The sequence below is a fragment of the Amblyomma americanum genome, chromosome 11 (genome assembly GCF_052857255.1).
Source record: "Amblyomma americanum isolate KBUSLIRL-KWMA chromosome 11, ASM5285725v1, whole genome shotgun sequence".
Classification (NCBI taxonomy): Eukaryota; Metazoa; Arthropoda; class Arachnida; order Ixodida; family Ixodidae; genus Amblyomma; species Amblyomma americanum.
In genome coordinates, this window is record NC_135507.1 from 51,075,919 (window position 1) to 51,090,947 (window position 15,029).

General features: G+C 48.5%; 1 non-coding gene across 1 annotated transcript; it reads right to left on the reverse strand.

Moving 5' to 3' along the window:
• Nucleotides 1–989: 989 nt before the first annotated feature.
• On the reverse strand, nt 990–1,062 carry TRNAF-GAA (transfer RNA phenylalanine (anticodon GAA)). Its single transcript has one exon. It is a non-coding gene; the product is annotated as a tRNA-Phe (tRNA).
• Between the last annotated feature and the right edge of the window lie 13,967 nt (nt 1,063–15,029).

Genomic DNA, 15,029 nt, shown 5'->3' on the forward strand with positions numbered 1-15,029 from the left:
CTAGCAAGTAATTCTAGGGACCCTACAAATATAGAAGAGAGATGGAACCCAAGTGAAGGAAAAAAATGGGAACGCTTAAGCTCCGCCTTAAGGGTATGACGCGATAGCGTAATGGGTTACTTCCCATTTACGCAGAAGGTCATTCTCTGCTTCACATTCGTAGATCCCTGGGAGTCCTGGCGCAGTGGCCCTGTGATGCAGGTGCTCCCAGCGGTAGTCCTTGTGCGACCAAGGTTGCCCTTCCCAAGCGACCAATGAACTGCCACGGTGGGCAGGTTGTGATGACGCCGCAATTAAGGTCACGTGACCTAGGTGGCCCACCTGCCTCCTAGGTTGCTCTCTGGGGACCACCTGCTAGAGTCATTCTCTTGATTTTCGCTCACAACGCCGACGCCGGATGAATTCGGGTAACCCATCAGGGTATATTGCGCTTCTCAGTCTGTCATCTACGAAATTTGCGTTACAGATGCTAACTATCCTTTGAGCTTTTTTGTTTTTACGTGCAGCTATTAGGAACCTGTTTTGCCCAAGGGGCGCTGTTTTTCCAGTGTGTATAATCACGCCGAAAGCCAGTGGGTCTAGCCAAAAGCAAAACCACAGCTACAGGATGCACGCGCCTGACTGAGAGTCTTTCCTCCTTTGGGGTGCATAACCTATTTTTTTTTTCGTTATTGGCGGACTTTAGTAACAAGTCCTCATCACGCTGCGTGTGGCTTCGTCAGAGTGCGGATACTCGTGCCAATCGTGGCATGCATGCTCCTGAAACCTCTGCAGGCTTCGATCAAAGTTTCTTCGTCCTCTAGGTTGTACGTGATGGCGCTGCGACCCGCGTAGAAAGAGAAGCACTGAATCGGGGGGGGGGGGGGGGGGGGCACCATACGTCAAAACTCCAGCGCAAACTGTACTTGTACAGTCCTGCCACCTGTACCTGCCTTGAGCTGTCCTTTTCGACTGTGCAGGGAAAGCGAAAAAAAAAAACAAGCACGTTGTGCCGAAACCCGGGATCGAACCAGGGACCTTTAGATCTTCAGTCTAACGCTCTCCCAACTGAGCTATTTCGGCGCTTTTTTTTTTTCTTTATTGCATGGAAGAACTTATGTAGAAAGGAGGAAACTTCAATCAGACTAGTTCGCGCCTCAAGTTACCGGGCTGCTTAATATGAGCCCCCCATAGCCCTAACTCACCACTGCATCCCCATCAAAACATCAAAATTCAGGGAGGCACACACAAGCATCTAGGCACGGCAGCCAGCTTGGAGGTTCGTCGCGAGCAGCATATACACTCCTCACCAACGCACACTGTTCCCGAAACACAGATTTGGACGATCTTGGTGGCTCGGCATGTCTGTCCATCATACGGCTTTTCCAAAGACTGAATAGCCTGAAATCCCCATCAACACAAACATGTCATAAGGCACAACAGAGTTTTTGTCAACAGGCAGAAATCTAATAGTGTATGGTGTAATTTCAATGTCCTTCTTAAGAGTTCGTTGTATGTCCCAAAAGAACATGGCATCACGGCACAGGATGAAGCAATGATCAATTGTCTCGGGCACGTTACACAGATGACAATTCACATTCCAGGGTACAAACATCCCCTTGTCATTAAGAAATGTCTTGACAGGCAGCGTCGCTGTGTGTAGTTTGAAAAAAATGTTTTAGCGGCTGCCTGAATGCACATCCGCCTAACACGCTTTAGAACACTGATGTCCAAAGACCCCAAATAAGGCTGCCGATACAATGGTGTAGGGAACAAAGACTCAGTGAGAGCCTGGGTCATCTGCTTTCTCGAGAGGCTATACAGGTAATCTAAAGAGAAGCGCACAGTGAGAAAATTGAAAGTGTCAGCAACCTCCTTAAGAAATCCCCATAAAGTCCCCTCACGAGCCTGCACAGTCGGTGCGAATAAGTAAGGCAAATGAAAACTAAGCCGCCTAATGAGCACAGCTACCAGAAACGGGTCGTTTGCCGATTTGAAAAAGAAAAAACGGGAAACGAGTTGATGCACGAACAGGCGAACAAGGCCCACTCCACCACCCTCTAAGGGAAGGAACAAGTTGTCACGCCTCATCGGCTCCCATTGAGAGCGCCAAACGAATGCTGCAAATATTCTATGTATTGCTTGCACCTTCCTCCTCGCACAATGCAGGACTTGAAGGACATACGCGAGCTTTGCAAACAAAAAAATGTTACAGGCCTGTGCCCTCGCAAACACTGAGAGTTCCCTACCCATCCAAGCCTGTGTTTGCCGCCGTAGAGTTACAGTTTGTGAATCTCAGTAGGCTGTACTGTTGCGAACTTGGTGCAGCGGAACGCCTAGGTACTCAAGAGGGCTACAGTTCCAGCATATACCACCGAACTGGCTTGGCCTAGTTCCCCAATGACCCAACCAAAAGCCTTTGGATTTCTCTAAATTAAGAGCCGCGCCTGATACATCGCAGAACTGTTTAGTCAAGTTTAGAGCCTCGAGTACACTCTTTTTGTCAGAACAAAAGAGGGCGACATCATCAGCATTAGCTAAAACTTTAACTTCACATTGAGCCAGAGAGAAACCGCGGATAGCTGCGCTGTTAATTATACTGAGACAGAGGGGTTCCAGATATAGGGCAAACAACAATGGAGACAGTGGACATCCTTGACGAACAGATGCTTCTAGTGGTACTGGTTTCGTTAGCTCCTGATTAACAATAACCCTTGTATAGGAGTTCTTATAGCACAGCCTTATGCCTTTGAGCAAGACGTCACCAATATTTGCATACTCCAAGACCGCGAACAAGAAATCGTGCCGAACTTTATCAAACGCCTTAGCCAAGTCAATTTGAATCAGAGCTACTTGGCCTATCTCATCTGATACTGTCTCTAATACTGAACGTGCAATATGGATATGTGTTTGAATACTGCGGCCTCTAATACCACAGACCTGATGCGGACCTATCAAGTCCATAATGACGAGCTGCAGACGACTGCTAAGAACCATGGCAAAAATTTTGTAATCAACATTGCAAAGGGAAATTGGACGATATCCCTCAACAGTTTTCAACAGATTAGTATCTTTGCTTTTGGGAATTAATATTGTGTGCCCAGAATAAAAAGTGGGAGGCAGGACACCCACATCATAAGATGCTTTGAAAACTTTCATCAAAACAGGCACTAGGCAAGGCGAAAATGTTTTATAGAATTCGCTAGTAATACCATCTGGCCCAGGAGATTTCTGGCTCTGCAGGGCAGAAATGGCTGATTGAATTTCATCCAAAGTGATAGGTCCCTTCACTATAGCACACTTCTCATCATCAAGTCGAGGGAAGTTTCCGAGCAAGGAACTGTAATCGAAACCCTGACTTGGATTTTCGCAACTGCCAAACAGCTTCCGATAATAGTCGAAGAAAGCAGCGAGAATACCAGGCGCATCACTGTATGTGCAATCACCATACTGAATTTCCAATATTTCCTTCGCAAGAGCATTCTCTCTTTCATCACTCAGGGCCCGACGAGAAGGTTGCTCATCAAGAAACCTTCGGGACCTAGATCGTATCAAGGCCCCCTTATATCTGTCTGTCGCAAATTGTTGAAGCTGTGCTTTTACGTTATTAATCTCTTCGAGATAGGCACCCGGGCTTACCCTCTCTAGCTCATGTAGCTCCGTTAGGGTGCGCCCAAGCTCACGAAGGTGGTGTCTATTCAGGAAAGCAATTCTTGCTGAGGCCTCAATTGCCAAGTTTTTTTAATCTCCTGTTTAAACAAGTCCCACTTTTGAAAAATGGAAAGATCACGGCGTGACCATACGTCCTTCAAACAGGTAGGTACAGCACGCTGAAAGATTTCGTCTGAGAGCAGACAGTTATTCATCTTCCACAACTCCCATCGAGGGTGAAGTACATGCCGAGTGTACTTTCCTATCTGAAGAGACACCATACAGTGGTCACTGAAGAAAATGGGCCGCACCCAGTAGCCAAACACACTTGCTAATGCGTCAACAGAAACGTAAATTCTGTCAAGGCGAGCATTAGAGGAAAACTGAAAATAAGTGAAATGTATACTGTCGCCTTTTTCCTGCCCCACATCCACAAGACTATTTCGGCGCGACAGCATCGCTCGGCCGTTCCGCGAAGGAAAGGTTAAGGTAGTGGTGGAAGGGGCAGAAATCCGAAGGAACCGAGAACGTTAAGGCAGCTCTCGCTGATTTTCGCTATGTACGCAACAACCCTTAAGCGTAATTTTAGAGCACAGCTCTTAGGCGCCCTTTCCTGCATTCTGCGTCTGAGTTGTTGGCGCTGTTGGCGGAACACGGCACCTACGCCGATGCGTAACAACCTGCCAACATCTCACCTACGTAAGGTGGCGTGTTGGCAGGTAGAGCGAAACCTCACCTGCCACGGCGAGAGCGGAGGAACGGGCTACCGAAAGGTGGCTGCCACAGGATGATCCCAGGTAGCATATACAGGAACACTAATCTCAGGGGGCTAGCAGCGCCACCTGCCAGTCGTAGCAGGTGGCGTGAAAATACCTGAAGAGCTGTGCTCAAATTTCGCATTACCGACTATATATATATCATAATCGTCTGTCCATTTTTTTTACGTAAAGCACCCTGCAAAGTGCATGTTCATCAACAGCGGCAACAATACCATCTCGCACTACACACTCTAGCGGCACCCTGGAAGAGCAGGAGGCGCTAGTCGCCATTGCCAAAGCGTCGGCGGATGGCACTGGAGTCTTGGACTGGGGACCCCAACCACAATCCTCTCCGGTCTCCTTTTTTAGAAATAAATGTTTATTCTCTTTCTCTCTACCATCTCTCTACCGAGGAGCACAGCACAAGAGCGCTCGCGCTTGAATCGTCACCCACGAAACTTCCGCGTGGCAGAATCTGTAGCAACGATCAACAGATTCCATCACGCAGTAGCGAAGCGGCGACCTCAGTTATATCGGTCGTCATAGCTGGGAAAGAGCTAGAACATAGGCGCGACAGGTAATTAAAGCGATATAGCGTTAAGGCTCTCGTCGAGTTAGAAAAACATTTAATGTGTAGTATAAATCGTGGCTAGTTGGCTGGGCCCTCTTTCCAGGAGCCCATGGGCTTTGGCCGCCGCTGGCTCTGCTTTTGCCGCTTTTTGCCGACCAAAGCAGGTCTTCTGGATGTGAGCTGGACAGCGCCGCCTTCCAGTCCTCAGTTGTTTGGTCATACATTCTCGGAATATCTGTATTGTGCAGAAAATCCGGCGTCGTCGGCTTTGTGAGCGGAAAAGCAGGTGGCCCACCTGCCACCTAGGTCACTTGACTTTGTGACGTCATCCCAACCTGCCTACCGTGGCAGGTGGCAGTTGACTGGTCACGAGGGAACGTTGCTCGGGAAGAACGACCTGGGTCTCACAAGTCCCACCGATTGCTGTGTTTGACCTGCCGAGGCATCGGTGCATTGCTTCACCGCTGCACCACTGCGCCAGGAGTTGTGTGAGGACTCCCCGCGAGCTATGAAAGTGGAGAAGGACCGATTTCGCATATATGGAAATGCAGGCAGGCTGTAGGCGATATAGGAGGGGCACTTACGTGGGAGGGATCTCTATTGATATCGTATTGTATACTCTTAGCGGTAGGTTAAGCGTTATGTGATGGTGTCCGTGCCTGCGAAGTAACACGCAAAGAATACCCCAGGCCACTGAAGGCACCGATTAACGCTAGCGCGTCATACCCTTCAAGTTGCTAGAAATTACCGTAGAAACTAAGCTGCAGCTGAGCGAAAATATTCGGCGATCGAGCGGTGTCATTGGTCGCAAATGATACGTGGAGAATGCTTAGCTCTGGCTTCCTACGCTCCCACTGTGTGTGTGTGTGTGTGTGTGTGTGTGTGTGTGTGTGTGTGTGTGTGTGTGTGTGTGTGTGTGTGTGTGTGTGTGTGTGTGTGTGTGTGTGTGTGTGTGTGTGTGTGTGTGTGTGTGTGTGTGTGTGTGTGTGTGTGTGTGTGTGTGTGTGTGTGTGTGTGTGTGTGTGTGTGTGTGTGTGTGTGTGTGTGTGTGTGTGTGTGTGTGTGTGTCCCAAGCGGGGTGGAGATGGGTAGTGCCGCTTCTCGAGAGTAACGGTAAGTGGGTTGGCGGGCCGACAACACACCCAGCGGTTTTAGGGGATAGCGGACCAGGGTACCCTCCGAAGCACCCTCGGTCGTGCACCTCCGGGCAACTACCGAATTCTACGGACCACGGCTTCACAAAAGTCCAGGGTGGGCTCCGTATAACGGCTCTCGCTGTAAAATATCGACTGGCTGAACGCTGGTTGCCTTACTTTGTCGGGAAAGAGCTGTAGCAGCCGATCGCTCGACAATGGCAGAACGGCGACCTCACGTTCATCTATGTGGCTGTACACGTCACCTGCCGTAAGGGGCGCATTGGTTTGTAGTCCCAGCAAACACAAGAGAAGGTCATCTGGAGCTATGGTATGAGTGCCACGATATGGCTCAGCGACTCTTGCAATTGAATGCTATATGCCATAGGTCGCGGGATGGAATCTCGGCCGCGGCGGGTGCGTTTCGACGGAGGCTAAAAATGGAGAAAAAAAAACGGCGGGCTGCACGATGCAGCTGTGCATTCGCCGTTTACTGTGCACGTTAAATGACACCAGAAAAAAAAACGATTAATTTACTGTAATTACCGGTATACAGCCCGCACCCAGAGTACAGACGGCGGTTCTCAATTTTGGTGGAAAAAAAAAATGCTATGTTGTTCGCACATCTTAAATAAAATCGCGTTGGGCACTTAATGCTAAAGCGAACGACAGTGAAGAAAATGCAGTTTAGCCCGCAGCTACAGTATAGTCGATCTGCATAGCTTCGAATTCTAACTTTTAAACATGTGTAGCCCACGGACTGCATACCGGAATTCGCAGTATTTATTGATTAGCCCTCAATGCCGTACATGCATTGCAGAGGGGAGTGCGTAAAATAAATGCATGTAACAACTTGAATATATGCCAATTACAGAGAATAGCTTTTTCTGTTATGCAACGCTAGTTAAGTCTCGCTAAAATTATATGATTTTGTAAAAGGTAAGCACATGTAAAATTATTTCTGCTTGTGCAATTAAACGTAAGCTTTGCGAAAAAAAGGCTAATATAAGGAATAGATTCACTTTCACTCGAGAGCCTCCACTGTGGTCACTCTCACTGCTTTCAAATTTAATCTTCCTTTAGCTTTTACCTTACGTAGTGGTTCAGGAGTCCACTTTGAATGAGGCCGTTACTGCGTCTTTCCGTCGCTCAAAACACACACGGTGCCAACAAATAAAGACGTTGGTAAGGTTACCAAAAAAAACACTGAAAAAATTTGGAACGATCCAAAGCGAAAATTTGCGCCGTAGAGAAGGAAGTGGCGTCTCTGATCCATTGTTCGTAACGTATATGTTCCCTGTCCCCTCACTGCGCACCAGCTGCTTAGCCAATCGAGTAGCATATACTATATATACAGGGTGTTACACCTAAGACTTTACACGATTTTAAAAAATCGGCTTTTTGAGTTAGAAGACTGCTTTCTTCGGCATAGCATTGTTAGCAGTGTAGTATACATCACAGTACAGCTAAGATGTGCTAACAAGAAGGCTAGTTAACTAATATTGAATAGTGAAGTTTTTTTTTTATTCGAGAAGTGTGCCATGAGGCATAAGTTGAAAAAGGAAAGGGGGGAAGGAATGCACGGGATTGAAAGTTAAAAGAAGGAGTGAAGAACCGTTGCGCTGAGGTAGTCGCAGAGGTTGTTAATGAAACGGTTGTCCACTGTCCACTTCACGTAGTCACTTTCGCGGTTCCACCGCAGGCCAACCTCCCTGAGGAGCCGTTTTCTGATAGCAGCCGTCGATGGGCACGTCCACAACAAGTGCCGCACATCACAAATGTCCGGTGCAGCGCTACAGTGAGGGCACCTGTCAGGTACTGGCAGATCTTTTTAACAATTACAGTTAGGCTCCTTAATTATTGACAGGCATGTAGCCCACCGTAACTAATATCCATATCAGTTTGTAGAATTTCGAAAAAGCGGTTACCATGGCCGCTGTGGCTCAATAAATTTTGGCTACATGCGCTTTCGAGAAGCTTGCAGGCAGAGCAACCTCTCCAGTGCACGTAACTTGTCGAAATAGACAAAATTGATCGCTCCCCTTTTCTTTCCCTCTCCCTGTCCTTTTATTCCCACTATTCACAGCTCAGGTTTCGATGGCAGATGCCGCGGCAAGGAACATTGTTTCCTTCCACTGTTATTTTATTCGTAAATAGCCACTAACTACATTGTCGGGTCACTGCACCGAGGGTAATAAATAACAATAAATTAGATTTTGGGGAAAGGAGATGGCGCAGTATCTGTCTCACATCTCGGCGGACACCTGAACCGCGCGTTAAGGGACGGGATAGAGGAGGGAGTGAAAGACGAAATGAATAAAGAGATGCCGTAGTGGAGGGCTCCGGAATAATTTCATCCTCCTAGGGATCTTTAAGGTGCACTGACATCGCACGGCAAACGGACGCCTTAGCGTTTTTCCTCCATAAAAACGCAGCCGCCGCGGTCGGCTTCGAACCCGGGAACTCCGGATCAGTAGCCGAGCGCCCTAACCACTGAGCCACCGCGGTGGGTGACGGCGTTTTCGAAATTCTAAAAACTCGTATGGATATCACTTACGGCCGGCTAAACGCGTCTCAATAATTAAGGAGCCGAGCAGTAATAGTTACAGTTAACTATTCTGTATAAATTAACCAGCCTGCTAGTTAGCACATCTTAGCTGTATTGTGATATTCTACACCGCTTTCAATGCTGTGCCCAAGACAGCGCAAAAAGCCTATTTATAAATATTGTATAAACTCTTAGGTGAAACACCCTGCATAGTTCCTTTGTTTATACACATCCTACTGGAGGCACACCGCAGTTTGTTGAACCATACACGTGGAAATACGAGGTCACGTTTGTATAATGCACATCTGGAATAGCTGCTAATTTCTGCACAAAGCTAAAGAGCATTGAAATAAGCATTCGAACTAGCCCTCTCGTTCTATCGACGAAACCCTTCCATCTGCAGGCGTACACGGTCGGTACTAAACTGAACTAATATCGTGCCTTCATTTATAAAACCACACGGCGCTTGCGCGGAATACAAGACCACAGAGCGCGTCCCAGGAGACAACCTGGGGACCTACAACTGTTACTTGGCGCCGTTATCTGCGCTCAACACAAGGGGTCTCGTTTCGTGGAAATCGTGACGAGCTACCGCCCCATTCCCCTCGGTGTGTACTACTAAAGCACGTAGCGTGAAGCGCGATTACTTCGAGCCTTTGCCGCCGCTAGGCCGCAATCTTCTTCCCCGATTCGTTATCCTTATCGCGTTCTCGTAGCCCCGATCAGTGCATGACTTGCACAAAGCGCCGGAGACAGCGCATCGCTGCCAAGGTCGGACTCCTCCGAGGGGCTGCGCGTTATCTCGGTCGATTCTCATGTAGTGTGTTTGCTTCTGATAAAGAGAACTCGACCAGCGCAGATGGCATCATCGCGGGGTCCCTTGGCTGCTACACAGCCGGCAAGCGGAACTGGGGAAAGAAAAGGCGGTCATTGACGTTTTGTCTGAGCGTGTGAAGTGTAGCCACTCGGCCTGCTTTGTTTTCTCTCTTCTTATCAAGAGCTGCGCTGACTGGCGCACTCCGGAGGTAGGCAGGAGGTCTCCGGGTAACCACGAATGGTGCAAGAAGGGTTCGCCAGACATTTTTTGCTGCGAAAACACTAATCCGGACGTTCAGAGCTCGGTAAACTCGTCTCTTGCGTGTATAATAATAATTTTTTTAGTAATTTTGTGTAATTTTTTTAATAGGATAACTGCATTCAGCTCTGATTTTGCAGAAAAAAATGTCAGTCGATTTGGGTAATTATGCCAAATGCGGATATGTGCGCTAGCATGACGTCATTTGTCGGTTGGAGCTACGACCAGTATACTATAGGTGATACTAGGCTACCAACTTCTTCCAGGTTTAGCTACTGTACAAGCATCATTCGAATCACGGTCTCCTCCTAACCACTGCTGCTCATTCCGCTTAGCTCGGTGCACTTAGGGGTGGTGCCGCCTACTTAGCGCCCCAGGTTCTCGCCTGGTTGCCACCGGCTTGTAACACCTTGACAAGTAAGCCACCCAGTGGGCAGGTGAGCAGAGGCGTATTGGCTCAAAGCAACTGCTATGGCAGGCATTGCCATCGGTGGGCCTTGGGTTGCTACCCAGGTTGCTCTTCCCAGCTACCCTCTCACGATAAAATGAGCTGCCGGCTGACACGGTGTGCAGGTGAGCAGCCTACCACAAAACCGGCTTAGGACACACAGACACACAACGCCCAAATTCGGGGAATGGCCACTATAAGTGCTAGTGCGCTAAAATGTACAAGCAATCACACAATGTTATGCGGCAAATCTGCATTATCAGTATTCGTTGTACTACGTTTCGCTCCAGGAATGATCACTTTCACGTTGCAGCTTTGAATTGTATTTCGCAGGCAGCTCTTTGGCTCCTGCGCTCCGTGGGGTTCTCGTGGGTGGAGTTGTCTGGAGAGCGGAGGTCAGTGGATAAGTGATGGGTAAGGCCTTCTGCAGTGTGGAGATGGGCATCTGGTGGTGGGCGAAGCTTATGCAGGGTGGAGGTGGGCTGTTCGCTGGTGACAGGCGGCTTCTGGACGCTGAAGCTTGTTGGAGGGCAAAGGTGGGTCGTTAGTATACGTGGAGGCCTTCCGGAGGGCAGAACTATGGAGCATCACTCAACGCCAGCCACATGGACAGATTTTGTGAAGATCATTATTACACGCTTTATTACAGGGTATTGCTGAAACGGTAAAACAGTTGAGGAAAAGGAGAGAGAGAGAGAAGAAACCTTTATTTGGCCGGTTAGTTATATAGGGACAGGTTGCATTGCCCTACTTTGGTGGGGGCTCATACATGATACCTGATTTAATATCTGCAGCGGGTCCTTGGACCTAAGGTATTAAACTTATTTTTGGAATATGGCGGAGTGCCTGGCTTGAAACACTCTGGCACGGGTCGGCCCGGTATCGCACTGCCTCCGGGATCAGGCACTGGGCATATTAGCGCGGCGCGTCTTTTCTTTCAATCTTTGCTCTCCTATCCCTTACGCCTCCTACTTTCAGCACGCGCCAGCGAGCGTGGCTCGGCTTGAGTCAGTAGGCAGGCCCGTGCACTTTCCTTTTCCTTCTTCCTCTCAGAAACATAAGTCAGTCAGTCAGTGGTCCTACTAGATGGCCAGCAGGTCCACCCTACTAGCGACCTCTGGAAGCACGAGCTTCCCTAATTCTGGAGATGGGGTCCTCCTCGCATCCCCCGAGTATATAGTTGTGTGTAGCTCTCTCATCGCACAGTGTGCATGCGGGGGGAAATCGACATGGGAACATATGGGGGAGAACTAACGGGTTAGAGAAGGAATTTGAGGCCTTCTCCAGGTGATTTCTTGCTCTTTATTGAGCCTCTTGTGCGGGGGCGGAAACTTCTTTCGTTCAAGGCGGAAGGGGTGGGTTAGATCATGAAATGAGATGAGGCTATCCTTGGCTGTGCCCACAACGGAGGCGTCCGCCGACCGATCGTCGGGCTGTCTGGTCAGGGTTGCCAGCGTGTGCCGGCCCCCAAATCAGTTCCATGCCTCTATCTGGGGAGGGGAAAGGAATTTTGCCAATCAGAATGCTCCCTTCTTTCCACCCCCAGAAATGACCTTAAATTTGCCCTGCATCCCCTGTGCTGGCTCAGTGTATTTAGCGTTCAGCGGCTGATCCCAAGATTGCAGGTTCAGTCCCTCGGCTACTGATCCGGAGTTCCCGGGTTCGAACCCGACCGCGGCGGCTGCGTTTTTATGGAGGCAAAACGCTAAGGCACCCGTGTGCAGTGCGATGTCAGTGCACGTTAAAGATCCTCAAGTGGTCGAAATTATTCCGGAGCCCTCCACTACGGCACCTTTTTCTTCCCTTCTTCTTTCACTCCCTCCTTTATCCCTTCCGGCGCGGTTCAGATGTCCAACGATATATGAGACAGATACTGCGCCATTTCCTTTCCCCTAAAACCAATTATTATTATTATTCAGTCTTGGTTCAACTGCAGGTTCAATAATGAAGAAAAATTGGCAGGGCAGTTGGATTTCGCGTCGATTATTACATCGATGTTTTTACTGTAATGAAGGCTTTCACTCGAGCCAAGGCTTCACAGACGCGGCGGAATTTTTTCAGGAGGGCGAAGGTGGTGTGGCCGTGGGTGGGTGGAGAGCACCTTAACAAGGGGTGTGGGGTGTGCAGGTTGCTGGTGAGCGGCTCTCCTGGTGGGTATAGCTGTCTTCCTTACTGTATCTTTGAATTTGATAAGCCCTAGCTTTTTTGTTCTACTGCTTCGTGGACCTCTTGGGGGTGGAGGCCTCGTAAAAGGTAAGTGGATCGACGGTCGGTGGCGTTTGTGTAGAGTAGGGATGGGCCGGTGTGTCACGGAAGGCGCTTCTAGATGGTAAAGTAGTAGTCGGGTGTGTGTGCGGAGATATAGCGATGGTGTCGATGAATAGGTGGGCATATTTCCAGCTGGGCGTTTTCTAGCGATGGGCAGGTGGCTAGTCGGTGGTGTTTCTGCAACGTGGAAGCGTTTCTCACTTAGGGTTCACACCAATGACGCTAGTGTGACTGGTATATTGCTATTACAGTAGAACGCCCGTGTGCTATGCTATTTCAGTGCACATTTAGGAACTCCAAATGGTCGAAATTCGGAGCCCCACACTACGATGTCCTTCGTAGCCTATGTGTCGCTTCGGTATGTTAAACTTCCACTGTTTGCAAATTAACCTTTCATGCGAAGTACTTCATCAGTTCTGGACAGGGAAGAAAATGTCAGTACATGCTCTCGTCCGCATACAGAAAGAAAAAAAACAATGGTTAGCATCTTTAGCGCCATCGTTCCATCCGCAGACACTATCAGCGTCAATATTTCACTTAACTGTAGGTCACTATTACCGAAGCCCTCGACAGCTAACGGCAACCGTTTCCACTAACACCAACGTCCCTGCCTGATACCAGGCAACCTACCCTAAATCAGGCGCTTGTGTTGCGCACCTGTTATCTCGCCGGACAATGCATGTAAGCCTTCGCAAGTACTTAACATTTTCACCATCATCACCGGTGTAACTACGTGTTCGGCAGGACAAAGGCATCTCTCATACCTCTCCGATTCACGTTCATAGTATTCCAGCGCAACGGCACATAGCCAAAGAAAAGAAGACGGAAAAGAAGAAGGACGAACACAGCGCTCACGATCAGATTACCAACTAGCCCCAAGAACTGACTCTACTCTCTGATTAACTCGTCTCTGCCGTGTGCCGCTGCCGCCGCGTTATTCCAGCAAACTTCTCAATCACGATAATCTCTGCCAGCCCCTGCTGGCCTTGTCTTCGCTTCGCGAATACGCTTATAAGGGAGTTAAAAGTAGTAAGCTGTCCTCTAGTCCACTCCCTTTTATAAAAGGAAGAGTGATAGAGGACTGCTTACTCCCCTTTTTACTCCTTTCTGTTTGGAGTGTGGGATTCACATAGTAACCCTGAAGGACCATCAGTTATCTTCACATCGTATTATTTGCCCAACCCAGTGTTCCCTTCTTGAGTTCGTCTAGGGTTTCATTAATTTCCTGTCGTCTCATTCAGTCATACCTGCCATCCTGGCATTCTACTTTTTTTATCAGATGGTCTTTTGCTCATTTATAGTCTCTCAGCACATAGCGACAACCCATAATTTAGATGTTCAAAATGGAAACCAAAGGAGGCACACCTGCTCCATTTGCTTCCTCCGACAACCTCGACCTGTGTGCGGCGCTGTCTCCTGACAAAGCTCTTGACCTTATCTACGTGGCGGCGATGCCCTGCCGTAAACAGTGTCAACTGGCGCGATCGTACGAGCGAGGCCCTGCTTCCTGCCAAGGCCAGCGAGGCGGTAGATAACCGAGTCCGTGATAAGGTCAGGTCAGCTGGTGAGCGCGGAGAGCCTTTTACCGCGCCTTTTCGCGCAGTGAGATAACTTAGGCTTACTGGTTTATCATTACTAGCAAAAGTAAAAGAGTGTATACTGTAGTACAGGAAGTGAACAATGCGTAACGCTGATAATCTGGACGAGTATGTTTTACAGCGCAGCTGTTAAGCGCCCCTTCCTTGGATTGGCCATCGGTGTTGCCGGCGTTGCCGGCAGAGGGAGCCAGAAAGGTGGTTACCACGGAGTCCGGGGGTTACTGTGGTTACTGGGGAGGCAGGATGGATGATTGATGAATGATTATGGCGAGAGCGGAAGATGTGGCGTGCTCCGTCTGCGGTGGCTGCGCGACTCCGGTGGAGAAGCTCTTCGACGGACTGGAGATAAGTGCTAATCAAATAACGGGTGAGTAAAAAAAGTGACCTATAACTGTAATTAATGCGTGGCTGTCTCAAATTCTTTTCGTCGATATATCGCAAAATCAAAATACCTCGAATAGTTGTCCTGAAAATTCGCATTACCAAGTATCGTAATCGCCCTGTGAGTTTTTTTATCTGTTGCTTAATCTCTTTATTCAACAAATTCCAACAAACAAATTCCTGTCACACAGTTATGACTGAAGCACATGTAATAGAAAACAGACGCGTTAAAATTTTTTTTTGCCATCGCAGTTTTTGTGCAGCTAATGGCATTCACTGTATTTTCACTGCCCATCAGTTTTCAGTACTTTATGCTTTCTTGGTGAAGTGCATTGACAATGTCTTTCGATCAGTCAGTTTGTATGGAAGTGTAACTGTGCATATGTGTTCAGCATTTTTTGTTGCCTATATGCTGCTGCCTTGTACGGGCATCAGGCACCCTCAAGCTGCCAATGGCAGCTTTTCCGCCTGATGACCCCCAACAAGTCGCTAGAAATAAAAGTTTTGAATTTATCAAGCTCAAAATTCCTCAAACAAGTGGGGCCAACCCATGCACATAACCAGGCTAATTGTATAGCCGGGTTAAAAACAAACATACGATACGGTTTTGACGTAGTTA